Source organism: Anas platyrhynchos, chromosome 1 (assembly GCF_047663525.1).
Source record: "Anas platyrhynchos isolate ZD024472 breed Pekin duck chromosome 1, IASCAAS_PekinDuck_T2T, whole genome shotgun sequence".
Taxonomy (NCBI): Eukaryota; Metazoa; Chordata; class Aves; order Anseriformes; family Anatidae; genus Anas; species Anas platyrhynchos.
In genome coordinates, this window is record NC_092587.1 from 190,454,948 (window position 1) to 190,471,687 (window position 16,740).

The window sequence follows — 16,740 nt, forward strand, 5'->3', positions numbered from 1 at the left end:
AGAAGTTTCATTTTTATATTGTTTAATACAATTTAATTTGTTTTTGCGTAATGTCTATTCACACTCATCTGAGTTCAATCTCAAGCATGCAAGGTAATGTGATATGCCAATTAAATAAGCAACTGCAATGAGATGTTGTCACTGGATGATTTGCCAGTGATATCCTATTTTTAAATCTTAGCATCCAGTGCTGCATTGACCTTCCTTCATTTTGTATTCATCTTAGGGAGTATATACCCTGTTTATGTTTCTACTTCCATTTTTTCCTGTGCCATCCCCTGTTCCCTCTGGTCTGCAATATTTATATTCAGTGTGTTTACAGTAAGGTAATGTAAATGGGCAGACCTGTAGAGGGTCTGGTCAAAGTCTGAACCCTACTCAGCTAGTCAGGATGCATGCAGAGGTAGGCCCTGATCTCAAGAGCTTCCAACATGTGCAGGTGGTGCAGGCAAAGAGTAGGAAGGGAAGTGTAAGAACAGTGAAGCAGAAAGAAGCTATACAATGTCCCAGTAGTAGGGCTGAGAACAGTCTGTATCATCTAATCCTCTAGTTAGTGGCCATACTTCTACTCTATTGAAATTCATGTGCTGCACCTGTGCCATCCTGTTTCACAAATTTAGGGGTACCTACTCTGCCTTAAGCACTACTGCAGCGAGTCTTTTCTAGTTGGCCATTGCACCTTCTTATGTTTTCCTGAGGGTGTTCATATTCTAGACATAGCTGCATGGCCTATTTCCATTAAGACCTTGTGCTTTTTGTTACAGGGAAGGTATATATTGCTGTGTGTTCCCATGGTGCTGGATAACTAGAAGTTTAACAGTGTTAAGAACAAAAGGTCATTGCAGTGGGTATTAGAGGTTTGATTTTGTTGTTAGTGGTTTTTGTTCCTGTTTTGATTTTTTTTTTCTCTGTTGAAAAGCTGCAAACCCTGTGTGAGGACAATCTGATCTGCTCTTTTGTTCTGGCAGTGGTGTGTAGAGGACACAGATGTGTGTGCATATAGAGTTAGATGTACCTGCATACCAATAGACAGTGTCCTTCTGTTATGAAACAGCAACTTTGATTGTTTCTCTTGGTTTGTCTTACTCTTTAGGCAGAGGGAGGACCATGGCTATTATGAGCACTGACATTCTTTGCATCTTTAATCTGGGTTCTTACACTGACTTCTAAAAAAAGTTCAAGAAAAAGTAGATGTGTTACTTCTGGGACTAGGGGTGAGTCTGAGGAAGAGTAACCTTCCCAATATTGTGTGTGGCAGTGGCACTTCTGTGTTCTTGATCCCCTGAAAGGGAAGTGTCAGTGTCAGCGTTGTCCTCTCAGACAGGTTATGGATGCATTTGTTAATCTAAGCCATGGAAACATTAAGAAAAGCATCAGATTAGAGTAGGAAAGTCTAAAATTAGGTGTGATGGTGTTGCAAACAGTGTCAGTAGTCTTCACTCATTTTGTTTTGGTGTGGCAGTGTGGCCACACTTTCTGTGGCAGCGTGTTTTGATCTGTGCAATGGCAGTGGTATCTTTTAACAGTGTCAGCACCTCCATGCTAGATAGTACCTGAGAACATCCATTTCTTCATGCAATTTCTCTAGGGAAAGAGCTGTAATTGATCTTCTGTGCAGTTTATCAATCCTAAGTTTAATTTTCTAATACATGCTGAGTATGTAGAGCAGCACAGCAGCAATAGATAGATGACCCTGCCTTACATCTAATCCTATGCTGACCTTGTGAGTGAAAACGTTACTTTAGTTTTCTTTATAAAAGCTATATTGGTGCTGCTGTAATTTCACATCCTTTTCTGCCTCACTCTGCAGCCCCAGGCTTTCTTACCTTTTTCATTTCAATTAAAAGGCTGACTCTGACTTGGATGCTCTCTTACTTCATCAATAAGGCACCATAGGCAGTGCATTTCCAGATGATTATATTACAACATAGCTTTGTGATGGTCTCAAACAGATGGCCAAAAGCAGAGTGATTTTAATCACCTGAGAAATACAAACCTTTCCGTGAAGAGGACTGCCTGGAGGATTATGGTGCTGTTAAAAGTTGGAATGTATATAATTCAATCAGGGAAACAGCTAGACTTTGGCCATTTATAGATATTTCAGACACAGACATTGGGAGCTAACAGACTGTGTCCAAGTTTCAGTGCCTTTTCCTAATGGGCTATCAATGAACTTTTCAGATTCAGTCAATCAAAGCATGCATGCAATAAAACAAGCCAGTGGCACAGAAAATGCTGCTTTATTTGATGCCTTTGCTTTCTGGTACTTTTATAACTTTTTATTTCTTTAATATATTTTTGTGCACTTACTGCAACTGCTGTTTACATTTTAAAATCAGATAAAAATGTAATAAGTGAGTTATTTCAGGAGTTTCTCAAAGCCTGCAACTCTATTCCCATCACAGTTCATAAAATGTATACGCTCTGATAATAAATAATTGGAGTAGCATCTATGTCAGCAAATCCTGACTCTTGTGTTTTCTCTATTCTTCTCCTTGTAGTGTGACTTTGTTTTTTTTTTCACTGGAATAAGTTAGGTTGCAACCTACTGGAAAAAAATACATAAAGCCTTATGTCTACTCTTTTCTGTGTTCTTCTCCAAAGGAAATGCACACGTTTAGATAGGGAGTGTCATAAAGAAAAAATCTTGCAGCCCAACTGGTTGTGTAACCTTTTTCTGAAGTTGGCTAACCAGGCACTTCAGAAGAAAAAAAAGAAATCAGAAAGCCTCATAATTCTTGTGTTAAGTCATGAAAGAACTTTTCTTCCCATTGTTTGTATGCTTGTCCTTCAATGATCTGAGTTAGGCAGCTTCTAGTAACTAGTAATTGAAATAAATGCCTTGGCATATGAAAAAGGAGTTCGAGGCAGACCAGTGGACTAAACATGAGTGCCTTCCTAGCTTAGTGCCTTAATAATCAGCAGCATAGGTTTACAGACTTCTTGTGATATCTTCACAGAATTGTTTAGGTTAGAAGGGGCCCTCCTGAGTCCAAACCCTGCTCAAGCTAGGTCAGCTAAAGCAGGTTGTCAGAGACTGCATTTAGCCTGTCTCTGCAGATAGAGGCTCCAAAACTGTCCCTGAGCAACCTGTGTTTGACTTCTGTCCGAGGAGAGAGTAAGGAAAAAAAACAAAAAAAAACAACAAAAACCAACAAACCACACTTGTGTTATGTTCACATGGAATTTCATGGGTTTTAATTTGTGCCCATTCTCTCGTCTTGCCTATGGGCACTACTGAGAAGAGTTGGGTTCCCTCTTCTTCATTCCCTCCCATCAGGTATTTATACACATAGATAAGATCTCCCCTGAAGCTTCTTCAAGCTGAACAGTCCTTGCTCTTTCAGCTTTTCATATGAAAGATGCTCCATCATCTTCGCGGCCCTGTGCTGGATTTGTTCAGTAAGTCTCTGTGTTTCTCGTATGGGTGAGCCCAGGTTGTTCTCAGTACTGGAAGCAGTACTCCGAATGCATCCTCACCACTGTTGAGCAGAGAGGAAGGGTCACCTCCCTTGAACTGCTGGTAGTGACCTTCCTTATACAACCCAGGAGGCTGTTGGCCTTTTCGGCCACAAGAGTGCATTGCTGGCTCACGGTCAAGTTCATCAGGACCCCAATATCCTTTTTGGCTGAGCTGCTTTCTAGCTGACCAGTTTCCAAATTGTGATGGTGCCTGGGCTTATTTCTGACCAGGTGCAAGACTTGGCACTTCCCGTTGTTGGGCTTTATGAGGTTCCTGTCTGTCCCATTCTCCAGCCTAAGTCCTTCCGAATAGCAGCACTGGTGTATTGGTCAGTCTGCCAGTTTTGTATTGTCTGGAAACTTGCTGGGGGGCACAGTCCCATCGTCCAGGTCATTAATGAAGATGTTAAACAGTGCTAGCCCCAGTATTGACCCCTAGAGGACACCACCACTGACATGTCTCCTACTTCCCTTAGTGCCACTGCCACCGTCAGTGATACCTTGCAGTCTGAAACACCACTGAAATCAGGCTTTTCCTCTGCAGAATGAGTTTATCCAGCAAGAAAGCACTTTGGACTATTCTGTTAGGGCAATCATTGTAAGTCTGATTTGTTTCTGCAAAATTCATTTATGTTGAAGAAGGAATAGTTGTTGGCATTAGAATGTACTTTTAAAAATATGAACCATCTGGAGAAGGGGGTGATTTTCACAACACTGCGTTTGTAGTATAGCAGATAACCTCCAGCAATCCAAGTTATTAAACTTCCATGAAATGAGGCAGAAATGGAGGTGTGAGATTCTCATTCCCGTCTTGGTCGCATGGAACAACTTGGTCTATCAAGAGGCGGAGTGAAACCAAGTGGCTCAATTTTGTTCTCGTTGCTGCAGTATGTTGTGCTTTATGGAGTTTACAAGGCATTAAATGATTTGAAGGAGAAAATGTCACTATTACTTTGGGCTTCTGTCTATCTTACACAAACCACTATACAGTTTGAAGGCAAAGCAGTGAGACGTGATGTGTCTCGTCCCACAGTATTCCAGGAAAGGTGAGAGTGTCAGGACAGGGTAATCACTTCTCGGGTTTTGATCTATTTCTTTGGCATCTCCTGGGGAACTGCAGAATAAAGCGAGACTTCCAGAATGTCCCAGAATGGGCTTCTAATGACATTTTATAAGCTATCACGTTCACCCTTTTTTATATGAGCTGATTTCCAAAAAATATTAATGAATGTCAGTTTTGATGTTTGATATTGGATATAGTTTTCTTCAATTCAGAAGTTGCCATAGTGGATAAAGAAAGGTAGTTGGGTAAAATCAGTCTGAAGTGATTTTATTAAGTTTAATGGTAAACCATATATCCTTGTGTCCGTGAATCTGAAGAGAGTGCTACAAAGCAGGGAATAGTCCTTTCCGTTAAGAATTTTCTATATTGATTTGATTTGGGTGTTATTTTCAGTGCTTCCATTTGGTGTCTCTAAAGGTACATAACTTCTCAATATTTCATCTTAGGAGCCTGGCCAAGTTTGCAGCTGCCTTGAAAAAATCCTAGTCAAAACCCATGTCAAATTTTCCTTTGCAGGCTTGCAACAGGAGCTCGATCAATATTGAGATCTCTGTTTTTCTGTCTTTCCTAATTTGCCATTTAACATGCTGTTATGTAAACCCTGATTCATCGGAGTTTTAGAAATACATAGGTAATGTTTCTGTGAAAGTGCCACTGTGAGAGTCTCAAACTCAGAAATGATTTTTCCCTTCCTGGCTGCAGATCTCACCCCCAGTCAATAGCAGGTGATACACTGCACTCCCTCTTCCTATCAGCCCTGCCTCATTCTCTCAGAGACCGGGGGGGACTGCCCCCATGCCAGAGGGTGAAGCCAGTTGTAGTCTTCCTGAGGGGTGTCTTATGTTGGCACTGTGCTCTAATTTTGGTGTTCTGTTCTTTTTTTTTTCCTAATATCTGTCCCTGATATGAAAATCACAGGCTTGTCATTCTCTTTTCCTTAGCTTTTGCTTTTGCCCCTTGAGTGCCTTACTCTACTTCCAGTCCCTGTGCCTTGTCCCAGCAGAAAACTGACATCACCAAGGAGAACTGCTCTGACGCCCTGCTGTGGCTTCTAACTTCTGTGAAAGGGAAGCCTCGGGGTTTCGAGGCAGACGTGTGGCTCAAGGTTAAACAGTGAGGCTGGGGGCGTGGATCATCCCTGTCTTCTGCTTGACTTCTATGCATCTGAACACACATCCATCATGCCCTAGCCTGCAGATATTAAGGGCCTTGATCTGTAAAGAAAAGTCGTGACTCTCTTAAGCCTTGAAAGCAGAGTGATATTGCAAAGACGTACTCCACTAGATCTTTTGAAATATGAATGACCAGTGGTAGTCATAGAACTGATAGAATGAGGTGCCCTGCTATTACTCTTCTTCCAGGCTGGGAATTGACCATTTATTCCTGCACTTTTGCTTCTTATTTGTTAATCTATTTCTAATCTGTCTTGGTGAACAAACACAAATCTGTAGCTGTTGTAGCAGCAGCAGCTGGTCTGAAATAAGCTGCTTGACAGATCTTATCAGAAGCCTTTCAAAAGGCTGTATCCAGCCATTGACAATAGGTACCTGTTTGAGTTCTTGCAGGAGCTCTAACAAGGTAGGCATGTACTGGATGGTACTGTGTTAACTGTGTGGTCTCAGTCATGTTTTGCTTATTTTGGTTAGTAGCTGATTCATTTTGATTTAATTTTTTTTCTTTTAGGGGAAGGCACAAAACATCTTAACTCATTTAAGGAATTACCCTGATAGAGGCTCTAAGACAAAGCTTTAACTCTGTCCATGCTAGCAGCATAATTGTAGTGGGTGAAATTATAATAGTAGCAACTCATGTTTAAAATGAGATTGGATTGGCAGGACCAAAATGTCTCTTGGCCTGAATGGAAGACATTCATTTTAATTGTTAAGATCTAATGCTGAGTTCAGAGGTTTGCTCAAATGATTGTGGTGGTATTTGTGAAGCTCAGTAGTGTGTTTTTCAGATCTGTAAGACAGGTTTATTGAGCTGTAACCTACTGTCATGGATTTCATCTGCTTCTGAAGAAGAGCAGTTTGCATCAGTTTCTGTATCATTTAGTTGGAAACCCAAAGGGGGTTGCATTTGTAGTAATCAGTTAGCAGTTTTTACCTTTTAAAGTAGTTTCTCATTTTTAAAAACTACTGAAGAATTTCTCCATGTGAAATTTGTCCTGAGCACCACAAGTTAAATGCATCAGACTTCATAATGGCTTGATGCTCTTCATGCTTACTCTCTATAAATGTCCTGTGTGCCTCGTTCTGCCCACGTCATTCCACACCGTACTGTTATTTGAACTTGGATCCCAAAAAAGTGAACAAGACCCACTGAAATCAAGGGAGAGCTTCCTGATGATGTAAATGAATACAGAATTGAACCCTCCAAGACGAGCAACAATGCCTGCAGCCCTTCATGGGAATTTTTATAGTAGTCTTACTGTGTTTTCAGGGAAAGATGAATATTCAGTAAATGAACTGTTCTGAGTTTTCATTTCTGTGCTGGATATTGCCTTACCTTTTTCATACAGGATCCTGTTCACAGATATCAAGGTGTCTTACTGACATTTCCACCTGATCAGTTATTTTGATCTTTGCAAGGGTCATGAAAGCCCACTTTCATGTACATTTTTCAGAGGGAGTCTGTGCTGCAATACTTAATCACCTCCTTCCACTCTCCTGTAGCATTGGTTGTTTATAAGGTCTTCTCATTGTAGAAGCTGCATGACAGTAATTTGCTGTGAAACGAGACGAGCATAGAGAACTTATTGTCCCCACTACCTCCTTGGCTACATCAGAGGAACAAAATCAAAGCTAAGCTATGAGAGAGCCCATATTTTAAAGTTCTGTATGTAGAAATAGTCTGTTTGCTGCCTTTCCATCTTGGTGAGACATTCCAACTTCTACGTGTCTCTTTGTATGAGTTGTTCCTGTGGTGAGTTGCAGACATCTGGCATTTACTACTGGTGGGCCAGTATTGGGCCAATAGCTCTGGAAAGCTTTATCTCTCATCTTTATCAGATTCATGGACTCATATTGCATAGATTTGTAGAATAACTGATGTTGGCAGGGACCTCTGGAGGTCATCTAGACCAACTCTCCCTGCACAAGCAGGGTCACTTGCAGCAGGTTGCTCGGGACTGTGTCCAGCCTGGTTTTGAGAATCTCTGCAGGTAGAGACGAGTCATACCAGCCTCCCTTCCTTTCCCTGAAAGAAAGAAACTTGTCGTCTGACTTGCATTTCTGTAAATATGTTCCCCATGCTGCAAGACCTGATTGCTCTTAAATTGGCTAAAATCCTGTGTCAGCCCTGAGGAAGAGCAGACCATAGCTAGATTGCTGTAGGAATATGCAGAGTGTGCTGGGACTTGAGGTCTCTCCCCTGGCTCTGCTAGGATGGGAAGTTGTCTTACTCTATTCTCTGTAGTAGTTTTGTGTTTCTTGCATGTGGTCCATTATTTTGGCTGCTGAAAGAGGAAGGCAGAGCTGCAGCTCCTCCTGGTTCCTATCACTTTGCTTCCTTCTACCCGGTTGGTTGCTCTTTAGCATCCTGCATTTTCTTTGAGTCCCTGGTGTTGAGAAGTGAATGTGGGAAGAATGTTCTTGTCCTGCCCTCCTCTGGGCAGGTAACATCAGCATTGTGTCCACTGCTGGAATGAGAGACAAAAGAAACCGCAGTTAGGATGATATAATTTAAAAACGAAATTCACTTGGTATTGCATGGAAGAATATGTAGATATGCTATGAAAAATATGACATAGTTCCATTTAGCAGGATTTTGTTTTGATTGTAAGAAAACTATGAGGGAAACACATTTCTAAAATGTTTGTAGTCTGCAATAGGGTTTAAGATAATCTGATTTCAGTCCTAGCTGTTAAATAATGAAGGAGAACTGGGTAATCACTTTATCAGCTTGGTTTTGTTTTAATGCCACGTGTTATCTCCAAACTTATTTGCTTTTTTTGTAGTGTGCTTATTTCATATGCTGAGGCAGCGTTATTTCATTTCCAGTTCTCAGCTGTCTGCTGATGCTTTACTGTGACACACAAATACATAGATTGAATTTTTCAGTGGAATCAAAGACACCCTCTAGAAACTGTCTCGCAATTCCATAGATTTTGTTAGAGACTTCTAATTGGTTTTCTTATCATATAAAGTACAAAGTTAGCTAAAACTCTTGAAAAAATGGATTAGATTATAACTCGATATTGTTGTTTATAAACTAAAATCTGTTTTTTTCTCTTGCTCCACTTCACTCCTCCCATGTACCCTTCACTATGATACATGAACTACTCTTCTGTGGTGGGTTGCATTAACCGTATGAAGTTACTATTAATTCCTGTGAAAAATGTAATCATGTAATAGAAGAAAACTAATACAATTAGTATGTTTTCATCTTAATTTATTTTTCAGCCAAGTTTTAGGTTGTCATTCTTTAAATACTATTCTGCTATATTTGCCTTTAGAAGCCTCTGTTTGAGTAGAATTACTTTTTTTTTTTTTTTTTTTTTTTAAGAATTTGTAATCTCTGGAAGGGATTTATCAGTGGAAGTTATTCTTATTCCTCACATTATTTTTAGAAGATTGGTACTTGGTGCATGAAATGAAATCCTGGTGTCTGCCACAAATTAACAGCAAACAGACTGAGCTCTAGGGCATTAAAAAGTCGTTATCTTTAGCTGTTGCATTTCAGCAGCAGTTCAGCTCTGGAACTCAATAGAGAAATCTAATTTCATTAGGTGGTGATGTCATCGCTATTGTTGCAGGAGCCTATTTTTAGACTGTGGCAAGTTTCATGTAGAAATGACAAACAGTAATAACAGTCACAAGTAGTCTATAAGCAAAGAAACAAGCTTCACTTGTTAAGCTCCTGCTGTGGTATATTGTCACTCCTGGACTTAGATAATACCAGTAAGTACAGCAAATGGGGTTTGAACTCTGCCTGCCCTTATACTCTGTGAGCATCTTGTATACTGCACCAATTTTGTTTCTGGTTTTCTTTTCATCTGTGTTTAGTGTTTTAATAGTTCCTCCACAGAGCTCTTATCCAGTAGAGTTGACTGGAAATTTTGAGTGAGGAACTAGCAATTTAGAGAGGTTAAAAGTGTGCTGGAACCAAAGCTATCAATCCTGTGATATCGATACTACACTTGACAGATAGATTCTGCGTGGTGGCAGAGAGAGCTGTGCTCTTGGAGCAGAAAGTGGAGAGGCAGCCTGTTGGGGAAGGGCAGGTGAAGCTCTTGTCTGTTTGCTAGGGCTGCAGGAGAGTGTTGCAGGGAACCCAGGTTGATGGTGCAGCTGAAGGCAGGGACAACTGCATGTTTCAGAGTTCCTTGTGCAGTGTTCCTCCTCCTCCTCCTCTCTTAGAGCTTACACCTCTCTGCAGTACATGTGCATGTAAGCCATCAATTGTAAATTCATGGCCAGATGCTGATGCTGTGGTAGAGCCCTTGTGCATAACTTCCAGCTGCAGTATGTGAAGACACTCATTGAGCAAGTGAAGCAGTTCGAGGGTACGAGAGAAGAAATATATGGTACTTGTGATGAAAATCAGCAGCATTAGAACAACACCTATCCAAACATCAAAATATGTTTATTTCTCTTCGTTTTACCTACCTGAAAATAATATGTATGTTTCAGATGTGTGGTACATTCATAGTAGAATCATAGAATGGTTTGGGTTAGAAGGGACCTTTAAAGATCACCCAATTCCAACCCCCTGCCATGGGCAGGGACACCTCCCACAGACCAGGTTGCCCAAAGCCCCATCCAGCCTGGCCTTGAACACTACCAGGGATGGGGCATCCACAGCTTCCCTGGGCAACCTGTGCCAGGGCCTCACCACCCTCTGAGTGAAGAATTTCCTCCTTAGAGCTAGTTGAAATCTACTTTTTTTCTAGTTCATACCTGTTACTTCTCTTTTATGAGGTATGATGCAAGAATTAGTTTGAAAAAACAGGATTTGGATGTCTTGTGTTCTGTCAGTTCTTTGTTATTGTTGTGGTCTCTGGGACTGTCGTTAGATGGAGTCATGAGAGCGGCTAGCTTTGCTTCAATCTCAGGCTGAGCAGATGCATCCTTTCATTCTGCTGAATTACAGATGCTCAGCACCGGGCTGTTTACGTGCTACTTCCTCAGTGTGTAGGGGGCAAGTTCATAGTGACAATAGTGCAGGAAGAAGTTTTAATTCAGGCAGGACTGTTTTAAACAGATTTGAGGCATCTGGTGAATCTATACTGTTAAGTGCTGTGTTTAATAGTGTCATCAATGGTATTGAGTCCAGGATTAAGACACTTAAAATTTTATGTTGGCAAGTATGGGTGTACATGTGCACTTCATGCCTGAGCTCCACTGATACCAATGGGGATTGAGTCAGGCCAGCCTGGGGAGTGATTCAGGTTATGCTAATGTAGGCACCTAGTACCTGCTTTCACAGGTTCCAGTGCCCTAACAGGACTTTTAATGTAATCATTGAGTTTATGGCCAAATGTAGTTGTCCTCATCTTGAACTGAATCCTACCCTACTGCTTGGAGTTATCTTGGCTTCCTGTACCACAGCGTTACAAGCAGAAAACTGAGACCTTCAGAGAGTAGGATTTGATGAACAACCCTGGTGTTTGTGGTGAGTGAGGGAAGATGATCTTCCACTGTACTGGATGATGAACATGCAGTGTGTTTTATCCATGCCATGAAGTATCTTGAACCTGGACTTGGAGTGTTATGACAGTTAGGAGGTCTGTGCTACACTAGTAAGTGGTGTGAGTGTCACCCCAGTTGTAAGCATTTCAGGTCCTCTTTTCTGGAAATGAGTCTCTCATTACTGTAAGGGTTTCCTGTCCCACATTTGGCAGTATTTTTTACTCATTTGGCAGTATTTTTTACTCAGCCAAGGACTGGTTTGTCCTGTATTGATTATTATTGATGTTATGTGGAGGCACTGTTCACAGTCCTTCACACTGCTTCTGCTCCAGAAAGCTTGCTGTTAAAGACTATAATTGTCAGTGACAGGATGATAAATGTACAGGTAGGGTGGCATGGGAACAAGATTAGGGATGAAGAGTTCTGCACATGTATTTGTAACCTCAGGAACATGGAAAAACTTGATTTACAATGTGTTTCCACATATGTTTATAAAGGACCATTGAGTTTTAAAAGGTGATATACTCTTTTTGAGCCCCGAAATCCTTTCTTTTCTACTGAGATACTGAAAATCTCTTTTGAGATCTTACAAGTTTTTATCATGTGTAGGAAAAAAAAAGATACACCAGAGCAGCATGTCCACAGATGTGCATGCTAGAACTCTGTAAATGTCATCAAACTTGCATAATAAAGTTGCACTTATTACAGAACATCTGTGTCTGTGTTGGAAAGACTTGTTCAGTGGTTTCTTGGTGGTCATTTGGTATAGCATTAAATGTGTAAATAGAGAGAGTGTTTGCTTTCAGGACGTGGAGTGATACATTAAGTACAAGTCTGAGGAGATGTATTTGAAGGTACAGAACTGATTCCTTGGGTTGTCTTGGCTCTAAATCGTGAGCAGATTGAGCCCTCTGGAAACCACTAGGATTAGGATTTTGCCTTTTTATTGTAGTCATCTTGTGCTCTTTCATTGAACTGTAGTCCCAGTACAGAGCTAACAGTACAACTTACACAGTATCAGGAAAAGAAGATGAGAGATTTGATGCATGTGGGGCATGCTCTGCTCTGGTGTAGGTGGATGCAGCTCCCAGTATGTCAGTGTAGGACTGCCCGTGGATGTAAGGGAAGACATACGACTGAAAGGATGGAAAATATTGCAGAGGAGGCTAAGTCAATAGAAGAAATGAAATGGAGACTAACAGCATTAGCCTCCTGCTTTCTGTGTCCTAAAATAATTTAAGCTAAGACCTAGGGAGGCCATTTATTAAAGATTTAAAATGGCATGTTTGCAAAATTGAATAAACTGGATGTTGAGAACTTGACGAAGTCTCTGTCTCAGGATTCACAGGAGGACATTGAGGTCATATGCTGGGGTTGGGTAGGTATTTTTCAGAAAGGACAAAGTTATACTTGTAGTGGAAGAGAGAGGGAAGCAGTAGTAATGCAATTGATACATTGTACTGTAGGCAAACATTCAGCCTGAGCTGGGAGAAGTACTGCTATCTTGTTCCATGGATACAATCTCCTTGTGGTTATAAGGACAGTTAACAGCAAGGTGAGACCTCAGAAGGAAAAGAACGCAGTACGCTGTTTTTTGAAATAATTGAGGTCTGGGAAATGAATGCTTAAAAACTAAGAGGAATAAATAAAATAGGAATAAATCTAAATACTATATATAATGTATATGGATATAAATAATATAATAATAGGATGATATAGGAATAAATAATGCATTGCATGGATCAAATATTGAATACAATTTTTGAAGAAAGAGAACCTAGAAGTATATTAAATATCTGATTAGTGTCACTGTAGTGTCTAGATAGATAAGCAAGCTTAGCATGAGTTGGTATGGTTTAGCTTAAATCTGATCTGGGTGAGGCCTGGTGCATGTGTTAGAGACTTTTGAGGTAGGCAGTAGTGAAGTAATATTTCATCATCATGATCATTGCACTCATTTTCTGGAGCATGGCTAGAGACCATGATAGTGGATGTAAATATCAGGTTACATAAGATAAATTTCCTATGACATAGGTTGGGAAAGGTAATCCTACTCTCTGCCCCTAAATATTCAGAATATTCCTAAATTCCAAATTTTGTAAGTTAGTATGGGTTTTGCAGTCAATGAAAGATGCTGAAAGTTACTGATTGATTCCCTGAGTCCCACATAGGCCAACAGGCTCTCATCTCTGCACTGTGTTGTTCAAGCTCTGTGTGTGGGCTTTAAACCTCTCTGCTGTCTTTGAAGTAGAAATTCTTTTTCATCTGTTCTACACGCGGGAAACTGCTGTGTAGGCTAATAATGTGTGTTTTCTCTCTGAAAATTCAGTAAATAATGTCAGGGAATGGAAAAATATTCCATGTTGCACTTCTCTGAGTTTCAGAGTGTTTCATCTAAGGTAGTCTATTAACATCAAATACAAATTGCATTGGAGATGAAGCTTAGAAAAAAACTGTTGTTCCCCATTGTAGCAGTGAAATTCTTATTGACATTGTCCTTACGGTCCCCTTGCTCTACTTCTGTTTTGCCTTTGGATCAGTACTTATTTGATAGACCAGTTGTTCACCTCCTTTCCCCTGCACTTTCGGGAGGTACAATACTGCAGCACTGAAAGGTAGCACAGACTTCTCGTTCCCTGAGGAGTTAAGAAAAACATACTTTCTTCCCTTTTACTTTCATGCTGGATTCTTTTCTTTTTTTTTTTTTTGTGTTTGTTTAGCTGTATTTTATACCAGAGGAACAATGTTTGTGATGTGGGTGTTGCTTTGCTTTGATGTTTAGCCATCCTTGAAAGCTGTTTACTGCTTCATGTGCTCCCTCGTCATGAATACTCTTAAATAACCTGGCATCATGACAAGATATTTAAATCCACGAGTAGGTATTATTAGATGTTTGTGTTTCTTTCAAGTTTTTGGTGTATATATAGAGAGACACTTCTTCCACACTACAAAGAAAGAAGGTAGAAGTTGTGTAAGATCAAAGCATCCACTCTCTTTATTTTTGAATGTAATCCCTGGGTGATGCACCATGGGCTAGCAGGAAATTTGATCTTTATTGACTCAGCCACCTAAGAGAAAGAAGTAAATAGGTTAAAAAAAAGAAATTGGAAATAGCTCCCGTGGAGCAAAGCTGTCATGAAGCGGATTGATTCAGCAGTGACAGAGTTACTTTATTGACTGTGAGTCCTTAGTAAATTAAAAAGCGGGCTGAATGCGTTAATCTTTTGTGTGTGTGTGTGACAGTGACAATTGAGAATGCTCTGTCAGGATAAAGACGCATATAGGAGTGTGGGGATGTTATCTGCTTCAGTCGGTAATAGGCTTTTCAGAGATAAGAACGGGGTTCTTCAAAACCCTTCTGGGTTAAATGCTCTCTACTGTACCATAGACAAAGACCAGAAGTACTTTGGCTTGGTTTTTAAGCCTTCAGGTGCAGGTATTATAGATAAAGGCATGAAACATTAACGCAGAAATTGCACTAATTTTTCTTTAAATGTTCACAGTGGGTTCCTTAAATTTGATTCTCTCTCTGAACTGCAGTGTCTAATTTGTTAAGAGAAAATTGCAGAATTTCCATGCAGAATTTCAGTTAAGGATATCTGTCTGCTTCATAAACAGAAATCAGTTTTGAATTTGGATTTTTGACTCTTCCCATTACAGCTAATTACCTAATGTCATTGCTCATTTGCAAATAAATTAATCCTTTATTTATATTTTGCCCCAAATCATCATTGCTTGACATAAGGGTGAAATACATTTAGAAGGGGAACAGCCACACACTGTGAGATAATAATACAGAAACTTTCCCTACACAGGAGAGTGGGGAGCAGGGCCAGAGCTGGGATCCTTTGCTGGTGAGGATTAGATTTGCCAGATACTTCATACAGCCTGAAATGTAAATCCCCACATGAAAATGTGAAAGGGGCCAAGGTCCTCTTGCAGGCCCTGGAGAGAGATGGGAACTGGAAGTGTAGGGGACCCGACAGAAAGGGCAAGCACTGGCTCCTGGAGAAAGTGTAACTCTTGAATGTCATCTGCAAGAACTGGGCTTTGTTGCTACTACTGACCCAGACAGCAGATAGGGGTAACTGAGCCTCCAAGGAAGGAATTTGGACAGTGTCTCTCTTTCAGTTTATTCTGCTACACTCCTGAAGCACCCAGTCTCATGCTCCTTACACATGGCCCTGAGCAGCAGCTGGGCAGAGAAGCAAAAGAGGCTGAGGTGTCCTCTCATCCATTTAATCCAACCACTTCTCTCTTCACTTCTTCTCATGCCTTTCCCCTACTTACTGTTCTTGATCAGTCATCCTCTGGTTTCTTTACCTTACCAGAGCGCTACTTCTCACAGAGGCATGTGCCTAGCCACGCTTTGTGTGACGCAGCCGCCCTGTTAGATCTGTGAAGCTTCTTTACCTGGAAGAAATTACAACGTGCAAGCGAAGGAGTATATTAGAAAGTGGCTGCCATTCATTTTTTTGTGTAGCTGTTGAAATGTTTCGTAGTAATTAATCAGAGCTCACAGGTAGGCTGTATTCCCGTTTTTCCGTGTTTCTCTTACCCTTTCTGTCCCACTGTTCGTCATGCTGATTTACTTCCTCAAATTTATGTAGTTCATCAGGAGCAGAAGCTGGCGCTCTATGTAGCTGGTATTAAAGCATAAATAATTTTTTTCCCTAAAAATGTAAATGGCATTGTAGTTTGCTCCAGTGTGCACAACAATAAATAGCAATAGTTGCAAGTGGTAATTTATAGTGTTTAAAACAGTCTTGTTTTATTGTCTTTTTTTTTTGTGCTGAATGACTAATCATTGCACCATTGTTTTCTTTTGATTAATGCATCTGTATGCAGAAGCAAAACTGCTTAATTTCTTTCAATCTGGTGTAGCGTAGTAAGTCTGCTTTTAAATTGCATCCTTAGTAGGTTACAAATCAGGTGGCACCACTTTTCATGGTGTTTGTTCTCAGTGTAGCTAGAACCATGACTTGAATGATTTTTGACCACTGTTTTTTTTATTGTTAAGTCTTAATCATTTGGCATGCTTAAAGGACCTGTTCCTTGTTTTTCACAGCAGGATTTTCTCTCATTTGGGAAGTTTTGTAAAGCTGAAAGCATTACCTCAGTATATTGCCGTGGCTAGAAGCCAGGTGGCACATAAGAAAAGGCTGCTCTGGTAGCTGGCATCTTAGTCAGGATATTGGGAGACTCCTTGTCCTTTTTGTGCTGCAGAGCTCTAAGAACGTGGACAGGTTGGAAATGATTTGTCTGCCCTAATACTTGTTCTTTAAATGTTATGTATCTACCCTGAGTTAATTGTCTCAGCTCAATCTGCTGAGAATAAATGGGCATTTCCAGAGGGCTTGGGGTCATCCCACATCACTTAGCTGCATTTTAGACTATGATGAATTGCCCTGCGGAGATACTTGTCTCTCTCTGCATAAACCTTACAAAAAGGCAGTAGCTGACAGCCTTAGCCCAGATGTGTAACTTGGATAGCAAATGACCCCTCTCCTTAGGCAGCTGCCTTTAGTTGTAAGGTAATCATCTCTTCTTATATCACAGGTACATATAAAGATTAAGCAGAGC

At 40.5% G+C, this 16,740-nt stretch overlaps 1 protein-coding gene across 6 annotated transcripts in view; it reads left to right on the forward strand.

Annotated features, from left to right (window-relative positions):
• Nucleotides 1-16,740, forward strand: part of ALKBH8 (alkB homolog 8, tRNA methyltransferase) — a 46,677-nt gene that overhangs the window by 14,955 nt on the left and 14,982 nt on the right. The gene's annotated exons all lie outside the window — the stretch shown is intronic.